This window comes from Carya illinoinensis, chromosome 16 (assembly GCF_018687715.1).
Source record: "Carya illinoinensis cultivar Pawnee chromosome 16, C.illinoinensisPawnee_v1, whole genome shotgun sequence".
Classification (NCBI taxonomy): domain Eukaryota; kingdom Viridiplantae; phylum Streptophyta; class Magnoliopsida; order Fagales; family Juglandaceae; genus Carya; species Carya illinoinensis.
Window position 1 is genome coordinate 25,413,675 of NC_056767.1, and position 14,343 is coordinate 25,428,017.

Genomic DNA, 14,343 nt, shown 5'->3' on the forward strand with positions numbered 1-14,343 from the left:
TTCCTCTCTCTAGCTTCTATATAAGTTAACAGCTTTGTTGCGTACAGTCTCCACGTGTAGTTGGCGTGCAGTCTCTTATACAGAATGAATAAAAAAAAATTATAAAAAATTTTTTTTATATTCAAGGGGACCTACATGAATTATAAAAAGTTAAAAAAATAAATTTTTTTTTCATATAGGTCCCGTATTAATTTTTTTTTTACAGCAGACTGCACGCCGACTGCATCTCCCGACTGCAAAAAGTATTTCTCATAAATTAAAGATGTAAAAGTCATAATTACCTATACGCATGTGCTGATAACTGATAGAGGGGACACAACAGAGGCATTAGTATCAATGCAATCGGTAGAAATACACAAAATAAATCACCGACACAATCATCATTCACTGATAAAAAAATACATATTTAGACTGCACAATCAGCGAATTTAAAGACTCTTACACGGATGATATACACAAAAATTGAAGAAAACAGTGAAGAGATAAAACACAGAAACGGAATGTAATTTTACTGTTTATTACTATAACAATAGCATAGATGCTTATTATTATAGAAAAATATATGTCTCTCTCACACACGCGTGAGGTAGAGTACTTGCCATTTGTATTGTATTTGTGAGTATGGTACTTGCGACAATTATAAAGATGAGTGATTATTATAGAGTTTTGGAATACGGATATCATTTTATTCCATTATGTTGTCTAGTTAAAAAACTAGTATTTACATGAGCGAATTAAGTCTGATTTTGTGAATTATAATTATATACTAAAATGCTTTAATTAGAGTTCTACTTTTCATCACAAAAATAATAACGGCCTTTCTTTATTCTTCATCTCAACCACACTTACTTTTTGATGGGCAAAGTGTCATTGGGAGGAAATCCCTCGGAAGCTTAATACTCCCTCCTAGGTCCAGAGGTAGGAGAAACTTAGCTCCCCCCTCCACAATAGGACCCTGGGGAAGGTGATAATAGTTCACATACTTACTCACTCTCATTGTACTATCAATATATTGTTTCAGAATTTTTGCTGACCCAAAAGTAGAATTTAAGTTATGTGGCTTGAGCATTTTTATAGGAAGCCTTATTTCAACCTTAAGCCCACTTAAGAAGCAGCTGAGCTTATTATCCTCATAAACCTCCTTAAGGTGATTAGAAAGTACCTTAAATTGCATCATGTAAGCTGCAATAGTGAAGGTTTGCCTCAACCTTGTAATAGCCTCCATGGGATCATTAAAGGATAAGCTCCCAAATCGAATATGTAGAGACTGGATGAAGGAGTCCCATGTGTGGAAACTGCCAGCCTCCCCTGCAACCTAGAACCATACAAGTGCATCACTCTCCATGAAAGAAGGACATCAAGATCTTCTATTGGATTGGCATAAGATGTAGGGCAAAATAGTGATTCACTTTGTAGACCCACCTAGTTGGATTTTTTCCTTCAGAGCTTGGGAAACCCAACTTAATAGAGCGAAATTGGATCCCCCTAAGGCTCCAGAACCGCCTGTGTGTTACTTCCTCATGTACTATATTGTGAACATGTAGTGGATTAGTACTTACTCCATTCCTCGTTTGTTTCCGCGATGGAAAATCAAAACTTTGAAAACTTCTCAAAGTTTTCGTACTGTCATAAATTTTACAAAAACAAACACACATTTTGATCTATCAGTTTTCATTTCAAAAGATCTCAAGTTTATTCTCAAGTTTTCATTTAAAAAAAAATTACACCATTAGTAAATAAATAAACAAAAGAAGTAGCCAAAAAAAAAAAAAGGAAGCAGCAAAAAAAAAAAATCACCATTGGAAATAAATAAACAAAAGAAGCAGCCAAAAAAAAAAAAGAAATACCAAATGGTTAAAAAAAAAAGGAAGCAGGGAAAAAAATACTATTGGTAAATAAATAAAGAAAGCAACAAAAAAAAAACAAAAAAAAAATTGACCAAATGGTTAAAAAAAAAAAGAAGCAGAAAAAAATTGTACTATTGGTAAATAAATAAACAAAGGAAGCAATCAAAGCAAAAAAAAAAAAAAATGACCATATGGCTTTTCTCAGTTAAAAAAAAGGAAGCAGTGAAAAAAAAAATGCACCATTAGTAAATAAATAAACAAAGGAAGTAGCAAAAAAAAAAAAAGGAAGTAGAAAAATAAAAACAATTGCAACATTGGTAAATAAATAAATAAATAAAATATTATAAAAAGTACCACAACTACTTATGGATCTCATCATATTACTAACTATAACAAAGTCAAACTAATCTCATCTCATCTCTAAAAATAAACACATATTTCATCTAATCTCTTCTCATCTCAACATATCTTAAAAGATTTTATCTCATCTCATCTCATCTTTAAAAATAAACGAGGCAGTGTTTTCAATGGTATATCCTTTTTTTTTTTGACAATTCATCGAGGGATTTCTGATGATTCTCAACCCTATTCTTTTGCAGGTCTTGATGCTACTTCATCCCCAACACTAGTTTCTCCAACTCCTTGAACTTGGTTCCCTCCGCCATTGTTGAGTGATTCCGCCATTGTTGAGTGATTCTACCATTGGAATCGACTGCTCTAATGTCAAAATGTTAAGAACCCAATTGATAATTGTGCAAATAAAGAAAACAAGAAAACACTACGATTTTTTGAGGAAATCAACACCTCCAAATTTGGCATGAAGCCTAGACTTTCATTCTCTACGTTAAATAGAACCTTTTGTCCAAACAAGTAACCGATAGAAAAAACAGAAAATAAACTAAATGACTAGAGTGCCCTTGAACATGCTAATGAGCCCCCAAACTGATACAATGTAAAACAAATTAACTAATACTATATTGGGATAGTCTGTAATCACTAACACGGCCCAAGACAACGTAGGCCCATAACTCTTGTCCGTTAGAATAAGCCGTCTCCCCTTTCCTCGTCACCTACACGTAGTTCCTGCGTGATGGGTTTGCCCTTAATGCTTGAAATTTCTGATGAGTCATGAAAAGATAACCAATCCTCTTTTTTTTTTTTTTTTTTTTTTTTTTTGTAAGGAAAAAGAAAAAGAAGAGGATACCTTGTTGCATTCTGGAAGCAATCCAGGCATAGAGAAAGCCTCGATCATGCTCAAGTGAATAGAGCTCATCCTCACCTAGCCCATATAAATACTCGCCCAAACATGTCAATTAGGTAAAATCACTTTCACAAGCCCAAGAACCTAACAAAACCCAAAAACTACTTCCAAGATTTTTGATCCTTGGTCAATCTGTTCGTGATCCTTTTGGATCCTACATGATTCAAAGTGGCTACACAATTAATGTGATTGTGATAATGTTTTTCAATCATTAATTAAACCCTTAAATATTATATTCATTTTCCTTTGATTTTCTCAGATGATATGTTTATTCTTGCATTGCGTGCCGAAACTATGTTGGATAAACATGTAATTGCCCTCACACATCCTCCATATCTTTTTTTTTTTGAAAGGAAACTACTTGTATTAATTCATAACTGTATCAATACAAAGTTTGTCATTCAACACCAAAGAGCTAATGCCCGCAGGCCCCTCTTCCATCCAAATGACCTCTTCCCTTACAAGTAATCTCATTTTTGCTAATGTATGAGCTACTCTATTATTTTTTCTATTTGTATACTGTATTGACCATTGCTTTCTATTGATTAAAATTGTTTGTATATCCTCCACTACCTGTCTATACCATTCCCAGCAACCTATATTCTTATTTACAACTTGTATAATTCCCAAAGCATCTCCCTCAAAAATGACATTTAACCAATTTAAGTCAGCACATAGTTGAAGAGCTCTCCATAGCACCTGGATCTTGGCTGCAGCTGGGGTAAAAATACCTGCAATAGAGTTGCACAATGATAATAACAGTTCCCCATTTTCATCCCTCACCACTATCCCCATACCCATTCTTTTCAATTCGGGGCTGAGACTTGCATCCCAATTCACTTTTACCCATCCCATTCTCGGTTTCCTCCACCTCCCCATATCCCTTTGCATATTACCTCCCTCTCTCCTATTTCCCAGCTCCATTTTTGCCTCACCCAGCATTGACAAACAGTCTTGAGCTTGTTTGTATAAAATAGAAGGCCCTTGAAACTTCCATTCGAAAACAAAACTGTTCCTTCTACTCCATATATTCCTCATGATAGTAGCTACTAATTCTACCTCACCAGTTCCCAGTTTCTCAGACAATCTCGCCCATGTCTCCATGAAGTTCCCTTCCATTCTAGGCCATTTCTGAACTGGACTTTCACTATCAGCCCAAACATCTGCTGCTGCCCCACAACTCCATAAAACATGATTAATTGTTTCTACTTCCAGTCCACATATACCACAAAGAGGATCATTCAACACTTTCCTTTTGCACAAGTTTTGCCTTGTAGGTAGACAATTCAGAATAGCTTTCCATATAAACATTTTAACTACTTTAGGTGTATTAAGCTTCCAGATTTTTTGCCAACATACCTTCACAGATTTCATATCAGATGGACCTCCTTCATTTCTATACTTCCTGCATCTCTCCAAATGATATCCACTCCTCATGCTATATAGACCATCCTTTGTGTAGGCCCATATTCTCTTATCAGGAGCATTGGTATGACTAATTGGTAACCCACATATGATATCCGCTTCCTCTTGCATAAAGGTTTCCTTAACCAGCTTTTCATCCCATCCTCCATTTTTAAACAATTCTTTAACTTTTGCCTCCGCCCTTAGACCCTTTCTTGGTGATTGGATGCAAAACTGAGATGGCCTTGGTATCCACTTTTCTCCCCATATATTGACCTTTTCTCCATTTCCCACCCTCCAGACTAAACCTTCTTTTAATAGATCAAGGGACCCCCACAAGCTTCTCCATATTTTTGAAGGCCCATAGCCTAATTTAGCATTCAACAAGTCTTTATGCTTAAAATATTTATCTTTAAGCACTCGAGCTACCACTGAATTTGGCATCATCAGAATCCTCCAACACTGTTTTGCTAAAAGGGCAGTGTTAAAACTATTCAGTTCTCTAAACCCCAGACCCCCTTCCAATTTTGGCATACCCATCTTAGCCCAACTCCTCTAATGAATCCTTCTATCATTCTGTTGGAAACCCAACCAGAATTTAGCCATTAATGCTACTATTTCTTTGCATAATCTCACTGGTAGTCTGAAGACATTCATATGATAAGTTGGCACAGCTTGGATGACTGCTTTCAGCAGCACTTCCTTCCCTGAAGGAGATAGAAAGTGATTCTTCCAGTTATTTATTTTGTTCCACACCCTATCCTTTATACCTCTAAAGGTATTGTACTGTGATCTCCCCACCATAACAGGTAACCCCAGGTACTTTTCACAGTTTGTTTGAATTCCCACCCCCACATCCTCCCTTATCCTTCTCCTTATATCTTCTTTTGTATTGGAACTGAAAAATAATGAGGTTTTCTGTCCATTTAAGCACTGCCCCGAAGCCTTCTCATAAATCTGTAGTAGATCCTTGATCTTAAGCCACTCCTGCCAAGAGGCTTGTCCAAAAACCAAACAATCATCAGCAAATAATAAGTGAGTAACACTTATATCCCTTTTAGCTACTGCTACTCCCTTCAGCTCCCTTTCTTTCAGCCATATTAATAAGGGTACTTAGTCCCTCTGCACAAAGGAGGAAAAGGTATGGAGATAGAGGATCTCCCTGCCTTAAACCCCTCGATGGTACAAAGGAATTCCCAGGCTTCCCATTTACCACAATGGCATACTTAACAGTTTGCACACATTGCATGATAAGGCCCACCCATCTTTCATCAAATCCCATTTTTATCATCACCTCCTTTAGAAAACCCCACTCAACTCTATCATATGCTTTTGAGATATCCAGTTTTAAGGCCATACTCCCCTTATTTCCTCTTTGTTTAGTTTTCATTAAATGAAGTATCTCATAGGTAGCTATAATGTTGTCTGTGATGAGTCTCTCCGAAACAAAAGCACTCTGATTTGCTGAAATGACATGATCAAGTACTCCCCTTAATCTATTTGCTAGCACCTTTGCAATGATTTTGTAAGAAACATTGCAAAGGCTTATGGGCCTGAAATCCCCAACATTTTTTGGTTCTTTCACTTTCGGAATAAGCACCACATTGGTTTGATTGAAAGCACTAACAGTACCTTTTCCTGTTAAAACACTCAGCACTGCCTCTGTCACTTCTCCCCCCACAACACACCAATAAACTTGATAAAAAGAAGCCCCAAACCCATCTGGGCCTGGCGCTTTCAAAGGCCCAATCTGTTTAATGACACTCTCCACCTCCTCTTTAGTAAACTCTTTCATCAACTGTAAATTCATCTCAGAGGTTACCCTTTTGTCCATTGAAGAAAGACAGCACTCCATAGATTCCTTTGATGGGAATGAAGATTGATATACATTTTGGTAATGGTTGTAAAAGGCCTCTTCAATTTCCTCTTGTTTTTCCCATAAAAACCCATCTCCATCATACACTTGATTTATCTGATTCTTTTTCCTTCTTTGAGTGGCACATGCATGAAAAAACTTAGTGTTTTTGTCACCAAGTTTATACCATTCTATCTTTGCTCTTTCTCCATTTCAAATCCTCTTGTGTAAGTAAGACCCCTACTTCTTTTTGAAGCCTTTTGATCCTTTCCACTTTATCAGGTCCCTCACTATCCTGCAGCTCTCTTATCTCTTTTGAATATCTGTCAATGTCTTTTCCCCTATCCTTCTCTTTCCTTTTTGCCCACTCTGTTAACCTCACACTGCATGAAGTGAGTAGTCCTTTTATCTTACTTATAGGATCAGAAAAATTTTTCTGTAGTGTCCACCCCCTTTCACTACCTCTTCACATTCTTCATTCTTCACCCATGAAACTTCAAAATTAAATCTTCTACTTCTTTTAACAAAAGTATAAGAGGAATCTCAGGATGTCATCAATATAGGTTTATGGTCTGAATAGAGAGTAGAGAGCCCTACCACTTTCACTTTTTTGAATATACTCCTCCATTCATGATTGCCTAAAAACCTATCTAACCTCTCCTTAGTAAAGGTGTGGTCCTCATGTTTATTACTCCATGTGAAAGGGCATCCCATACACCCTAGATCTGTTAACTGTTTTTCCTCCAATACCTCCTTAAACTGATCCATACTCTTCTCATCTCTCAGTTTACCCCCCACATTTTCAGATTGAACCAAAATTTCGTTAAAATCCCCAGCCACACACCATGCCTCTCCTTTTTGTGGGACCAATGAAGCTAGAAACTCCCAAGACAGATTTCTCTTTAAGGAATCAGGGTCCCAGTAAAGAACCATTCCTTTCTTCCCCCCCTCCTTCCTGATTTTGCTACTAATATGCCATTGGGAGAAATTAAAAATCTCCAACAGCACCCCTCTACCCCAAAACAAAGCTAAACCCCCTCTCTTTCTAATAGGATCTACAACTAGACAATTATCCATATCCAACCTTCTTTTTAAGGCCTCTACCCTTCCAGCCTTAACCATAACTTCCATGAGAAAAACCACATCGGGCTTATTCACCTTTACCAATAGGCAAAGGTCCAGAACTGTCCGAGGATTGCCCAATCCTCGGCAGTTCCAGCTTAGGCAAATCATTGTAATAGGCGGGGCTACTCAACAGCCTCCGCCTCTATTTCAATATCAATCAATTCCAAACTATCCATCATCTTTAATTTTTTAACTCCCTCACCTTCCTCTTTGTTCACCTCCTCCCCTCCACTTCTTTTTTTTACCACCACTAGATTTTGCACCCCACTAGTCAAATTCCTTCTCAATATTCTTTTCCAACTCTTCCCCTTCCCCTTTCCCTTTTTAACTGTTCTTGCTTCAGGCTCACCAGTTCCCTGTGCCCCTTCAAGATCCTCCTCGAAAACCCCACTACTCCTCATTAACCCCTCAGACTTCTTGTTTATCCTATTTCCCGATGTTTTTGACCCTTCACTCTCACTTACCCCTTTCAAATTCCCCTGATTTTGCCCCCTTTCTATTAATCCCTGACACTCCTCCAACCTTACATTTTGATTCCCCTCAGTGCCTGCATTCTCTCCTTGCATAAAACTCTCCCCTTCTTCTTCTTTCCTCCCTTCATCTCTTGTTGCTCCACGATTTTTCCCCATTGTTTTTGCTCTCAACCAAGGCCCATACTGCCTCGATTCCCCTTCTTCATTCAAGCACCCCTTTGCCCCGTGCACAATACATCCACACTTTAGGCAGATTCTAGGTAATTTTTCATACTGAAAGGGGATCCGCATCTTCTCCCCTGTTTGAACAATAGTCCTACCTCTAGCTAAGCTCCTCCTTATATCCAATTCTACCCTAACCCTTAGGAATTCCCCCCATGCTACATCCCCCTCCTGAACTTCCACCTCTAAAACCTTCCCGATAGTTCCCCCTAATCTTTCCCCCATGCTACGGTTCATGCAATCTAGAGGTAGATTAACCATTTGAATCCAAAAACTTTGAATAAAGAAATTCATAGCTTGGATCTGGATCTTCCCCTCATACGGCATTAAGGCAAACAGATGGTTATCGAATAACCAAGGGCAACCCCTCAAGACCTTAACCCTATCCTTCCGATTTGAAAATGTAACAATAAAACAATTAGATCCAATTTCTCGAAAGGACATAGGAGGACTAACCTTCCAAATCTTCTCCATTGTCACACGGACCACCTCCTTCCCGATTCTTCTTTCAGCAAAAACCTTCCCCAACAGGCTCTGATCCCCTAACCTCCTGAGATCGTCATTCTCGTTCTCCGAAATTTCTATCGGCTCACTCTCTTCGTCGTCCAGCTTCAATCTCTCCCAAGTCTGCTCGAGTTCCTCCATTGAGGCCTCCTCTGTTTACCTCTAGTAAACAGATACTCACCCTAAGCCCCACTAGCGTGAGAACTCAGACCACACTCCACCTAGCACACGTTCGCACCCTAATCGCCTTCAGAAAGACGACTCAGGGGAGAGAACGGTTAGAGGAGACTTTTTTTAGTGAGCAATAGTTGTGGGTCTTACATCCTCCATATCTTATTCTACATGTTCAGCACATCATTGGAGCTTCCCTACCCCCACTTTCTATTTTTTATTTTTTATTTTTCACAAAAATGGAGGTAAGGCCTCCTTATTAATTATTCATCCTCACTTTTGGTGGAGGAAAACCTTATACAAAAACCTATACTTCAAGCAGCTTATGGCAAAAAAAATAAAATAAACAATGACACAAATAGCAACAAAAAAAAGAGCTCTAACCCGTGTAAGACTACTGCTGAAAGTTCACCTAGTAGACACAAACAGATGTCCCAACAACTCACCCAATCATATATGAACCTTTCTTAAATAAGGTAATCCACTGCGATCAGTTCTGAGAATACCCTTTAGCAAAAATGGAAGTTCATCCTGTGCAAACAATACTCTATTGTAGTCATTACTTCCCATCCTAGCAAGGTAATCCGCTGCCACATTACCTTCCCTAAAGACATGTTGAATTCGAAAATTCATCACCAATAGCAATTGACTGATATCTTCCAAAAAATCCTCCAAATACCATAAACTACACTTTCCTTCCCTGAACCAGTTGACAACCAACAGCGAATCCAGTTTTAAAATAATATTGTTGAACCCCATGTCCTTACATTTCTGAATACCCATCAAAAGAGCCATCAATTCAGCTTGGTTATTAGTACCCCTGCCCATGCTAGCAGCAAATGCAAACTTCAGATTCCCTTTTTTATCAGGCAGCACCTCACTAGCACCCAGCTCTCCTGGATTCTGTAAACTACTTCCATCAACATTCAGTTTAAACCATCCAATACTTGGTTTTTGCCTAGACATTGCAAGGAGCTTTTCTTGTATAGTATAATTAATCGGCAATTGCAACATCTTCAATATATACAACAATGTCCCCCCATTCCAACTGAGAAACTACCTTTAATTTTATACCAACCCAGCTAATCCAATGTTTGACAGGATGCCACAAGAAGAAATGGATTCCTTTCTTCCTTCTATTCTTTCCGAACATCTCTTCCTTCCACTCTTTCCGAACATCTCCAACACCACAAGTTCCATGTGATGATTATTGGAATTAGACCAATTAAGTTGCCAACCTGTGAGGACCTTTTGGCTCGTCTAAACCAAGCCTCCACCGTTTCTCGCCATGATCTATTAGCAACATAGGGAATTCCCAAAGTACTCGAACAAATGTTCCAAATTGCTGCGGCTATTCTCCCCCATAAAGCACATGGTTTAAATCTTCAAAAGCTCCCTCCTCACAGCACTCGCACTTAGATAACAGAGGGATGCCAATTCTCCTTATACGATCATCTACACTGAGACTTTGTGAAAAGGCTTTCCATATTAACACTGAAAATTTCTTTGGCAATGCAGCGTGCCATATCCACTCTGACCATTGTGTTTTTGGAGTTACAACATGAACAAAGTTCCACGCACTTTTGGAAGTAAAAACTCCATCCGAATTGCCCAACCAAACTAGAATATCCGAACCTTCTCTTATACTGCCAATCTTTGACACAATTCTATCTGTTAGCTCTTGATCCACAAGCTGCACTAATTGATCCACATCCCAACTGTTTTCCACCATACAGTGCTTAATAGCCAGATTCAGATTATTAACAATACTCTGTTGCTCACATATAGGAACAAAATCCTACCATCTGTCCTTCCAAAATGATACATTCCCTTCTTTAACAAGCCATTTAGAGTGTTGAAGCAGAACAAGAACTGCACGCAGAACCATTTTCCAGAAACCGGTTCCCTTAGTCTGATTAACTACTGAAATTTGTTGGTCCTTAATATACTTGGACTGAAAAAAACTTGTCCACAAAGAGTTATTAGACAACAATTTCCAAGCAAATTTAAGATGCCCCCTCATTTATCGACTTACAAAGCATGTCTCAATTTACCCATTTCCTCTTTGATTTGCCATTCACCGAACCCTAGAAAAATGAACCAAAGAACCCGTGCAGAGATAACAACACTAATTTTGGAACATGAAGAATAGCCAACAAGTGAACAAGCATACTAGATAGAACATGTTTTAAGAGAATAAGCCAATCACCAGAAGACAAAAATTTGACTTTCCAGCCTTTTATTTTCTGATGTATACACTGAATTAATTCTTCCAAATAAATCCCCTTCATCCTGCCAAAAATAATGGGCACCCCTAAGTATTTAATTGGAAATTCTCCTTCAGAAAAACCAGTTAAAAGTAAGAGTTCACAATGTCGAAGAGCTGAAATTTTTTTAGAGAAAAAAATTGATGACTTTGCCTCATTCACCTGCTGTCCCAATCATTGTGCCCTGATCATTGTGCATAGAGACCAAGAGTATCTTTAATCTCCTTAACCAACTGTTTGTCACCGTTCGCAAAGATCACCATGTCATCTGCATAAAGAAGATGTGAAATTAAAGGATCACTTTGTGGATGAGTGAAAAAACCAATCTTTCCTGCCTCAAACCTTTGTTTTAAGAGACGAGAAAATACCTCCTCCACAAGGATGAATAAATAAGGTGAAAGAGGATACCCTTGGCGAAGACCCCTACCACCCTCAAAGAAGCCTTTAGCCGTCCCATTCATAACAACAGAGTACCATGGAGTAGTAACACATTGTGAAAGCAGATTACAAACTTCTATCGAAAATCCAAAAACTCTTAGCACATGAGATAAGAAATTCCAATCAATGTGTCATATGCCTTGGCTATGTCAATTTTCATCATAATATTTCCCCCTCTAACTGACTTATTTAAATCATGGACTAACTCTTGAGTGAGACTGATATTATCAAAAATACTTTGCCCAGGAAGGAATGCACCTTGCTCTAAAGATATAACACAACTTAAAACCGAAGTCAATCGAGCCACCAAAATCTTAGAGCAAATTTTGTATACAACTGAACAAAGGCTTATTGAAATTTATCAAATGATGCTGGGTTTAAAACTTTTGGGACTAGAATAATAAAGGAAGAAGTATAAAACCTGAGAAGAGGAGAACCCCCAAAGAAATCACATATTGCCTCCATCAAATCAAACTTTACCATATCCCAACAATGTTGAAAAAAACTAGAACCGAACCTGTCGGGACCTGGACTACTATCCACTGGAATAGAGAACAAAGCTTCTTTAATCTCTTGTTTGGAAGGAACTCTACACAGGTCCTGATTTTCCTCATCCGTCACCTTAACTTGAATTAATGCCAACAAGTCTGGAAGGGAATTTCCAGGATGTTCTTGAAGAAATTCCTCAAAATATACAACTGTAGTGTCATGTATTTCTTTCGGAGAGGATAAAACTCTTCCATGACTTAGATGCATTTCCAGAACCATTTTAGCCTTCCTAACCTGCAGCGCTTTGAAAAAGGAAGAGTTAATCTCACCATGAGCAACCCAAGCATTCTTAACTTGCTGAGCAATGCGAATTTCCTCCCTTTTTAACCAAGAAGAGAGCTCAATTCTAGTAGCCAAAACATCATTTTCAACATCCTCAGAAAAACCTTCCTGAAGTCGTGCTTCCCCTTCCTCCACTCGTGCCTCCAAACTTTTAATATGCTCCCCTGTCCACCCCAAAACCTCCTTATTGCAACTTCGAAGCACTACTTTAAATCTTTTTAATTTGTGAGCAAGCTGCCAGAGACCCGATCCTCCTATATTCTCTTGCCAAGCACTAGAAACACATCTCCCAAAATCCTCATGCAAAGTCCACATCTGTTGAAACTTAAAAGAACTCGAACCATACCTCAATAACGGATCAGCCAATCCAAGGATCATTGGAGCATGATCCGATGAATGACGAGCCAAATACTTTATAGAAATTGATGGAAAAATATCCAAGCAACGCAAATTGCAAAGAGCTCTATCCAATCTAGCCCAACTACACGCCATCCACCCTGTCCATTAAACCAAGAGAATTTATTTCCATTAAACAGAACCTCAATCAGACCCCTAGCATCAATAAAGTTGCAAAAATCCTCCATTGCACACGGCAACCCTAGGTGACCTCCCCGTCTTTCACCATCTTCCCAAATAACATTAACCCATGGAGAACTCAAAGAACTAAACGCAAGAAGCTCATACCAAGAATTTCGTCAATCCAGTCTACCTCGACTTTCTAATGATTTTCAGGGTTAGTTTGGATTATTTTGAAAGGAAGATCAAGTTTTGGATTAAAAAGATGATAGACTTTTGAACAAGAGATGCTTACATTTGAAGATTAAAGTGGGGGCTTGCAATCCATATTTACTTAGCTCATTTTTCTAGTTGGGGCTTGCAATCCATTTTAAGACTAACATTGTCGAGGGATTTTGATCCCTGTGATTAGTTGGGATACTATTCTCAAAGCCCAATATCAATTAAAAAAAGAAAAAATAAAAGAAAATCTTAGCTTGTTTTCTAACCGTGAGAATCTTTTTTTTTTAACCCCCAAGAGGGAGGATTAGGAAATCTACGAAATCACGCAACATTAAAAATGGGATTTACTTTGATTTGCAATTTTCAGCAAGTCTTTTGATCCCATTACAATCCCACCAAGAATAAGAAGAATCTCAACCTCTTTCAAACGGCAATTCCAACTTGCCCAAATACAAGTTCATATCAAATGCAGAGTAGAGAAATGTACCACATTCGATTAGAAAAAAGAAACATATTCTCAACAGATATGACAAAAATACTAGGTACAATTCGTTGCTTCAAATAAATAGAGATGATAAATTACTAGAGCAGGGTAGAAAAATACACGAGAACGTTTTAAGTGCCTTCTTAACAAGCTATTCTAAGCATTGGTGCTCCAAAATATTGCCATGCAAAGGGCTTCAAACCATATTAGCTATTGCCAGAATGGCATGGCCACAGCTTAGCTTGCTGAAATTTTAGAAGAGTTCGTTGAGGCATAGAAGAATCCTTGATCCATCTATTGTAAAGGATCAAGACCAATGTTTTGAATACTGTACCGGATGTCGTACCGATCAAGGCACTAGAACAAAATATTTCGGTACCGGTACCGTCTCGTGTACCGTTTCGGAATAATATTTCGGTACCGATACCGTTTCCGTACCGGTACAGTTTCTTGTACCGTTTTGGAATAGTTTATACCTGAATAAATTATATATATATATATATAAGCATTTACTGTATTCCAAAATAATAACAAAATAAGTCATAAACTCAATACTTCTCAATACAAGTCTTAAGTTTTAAGTTATAAACTAAATAAGTTCTTAATCCAACCATGAAAATAAAATCACTCATCCTCATCAAAAAGACAATAAGGATCAAGATTCGACATGTTAATCAAAATATTTTCATCAATGTCACCACCATCATCAACATCAACACCAAC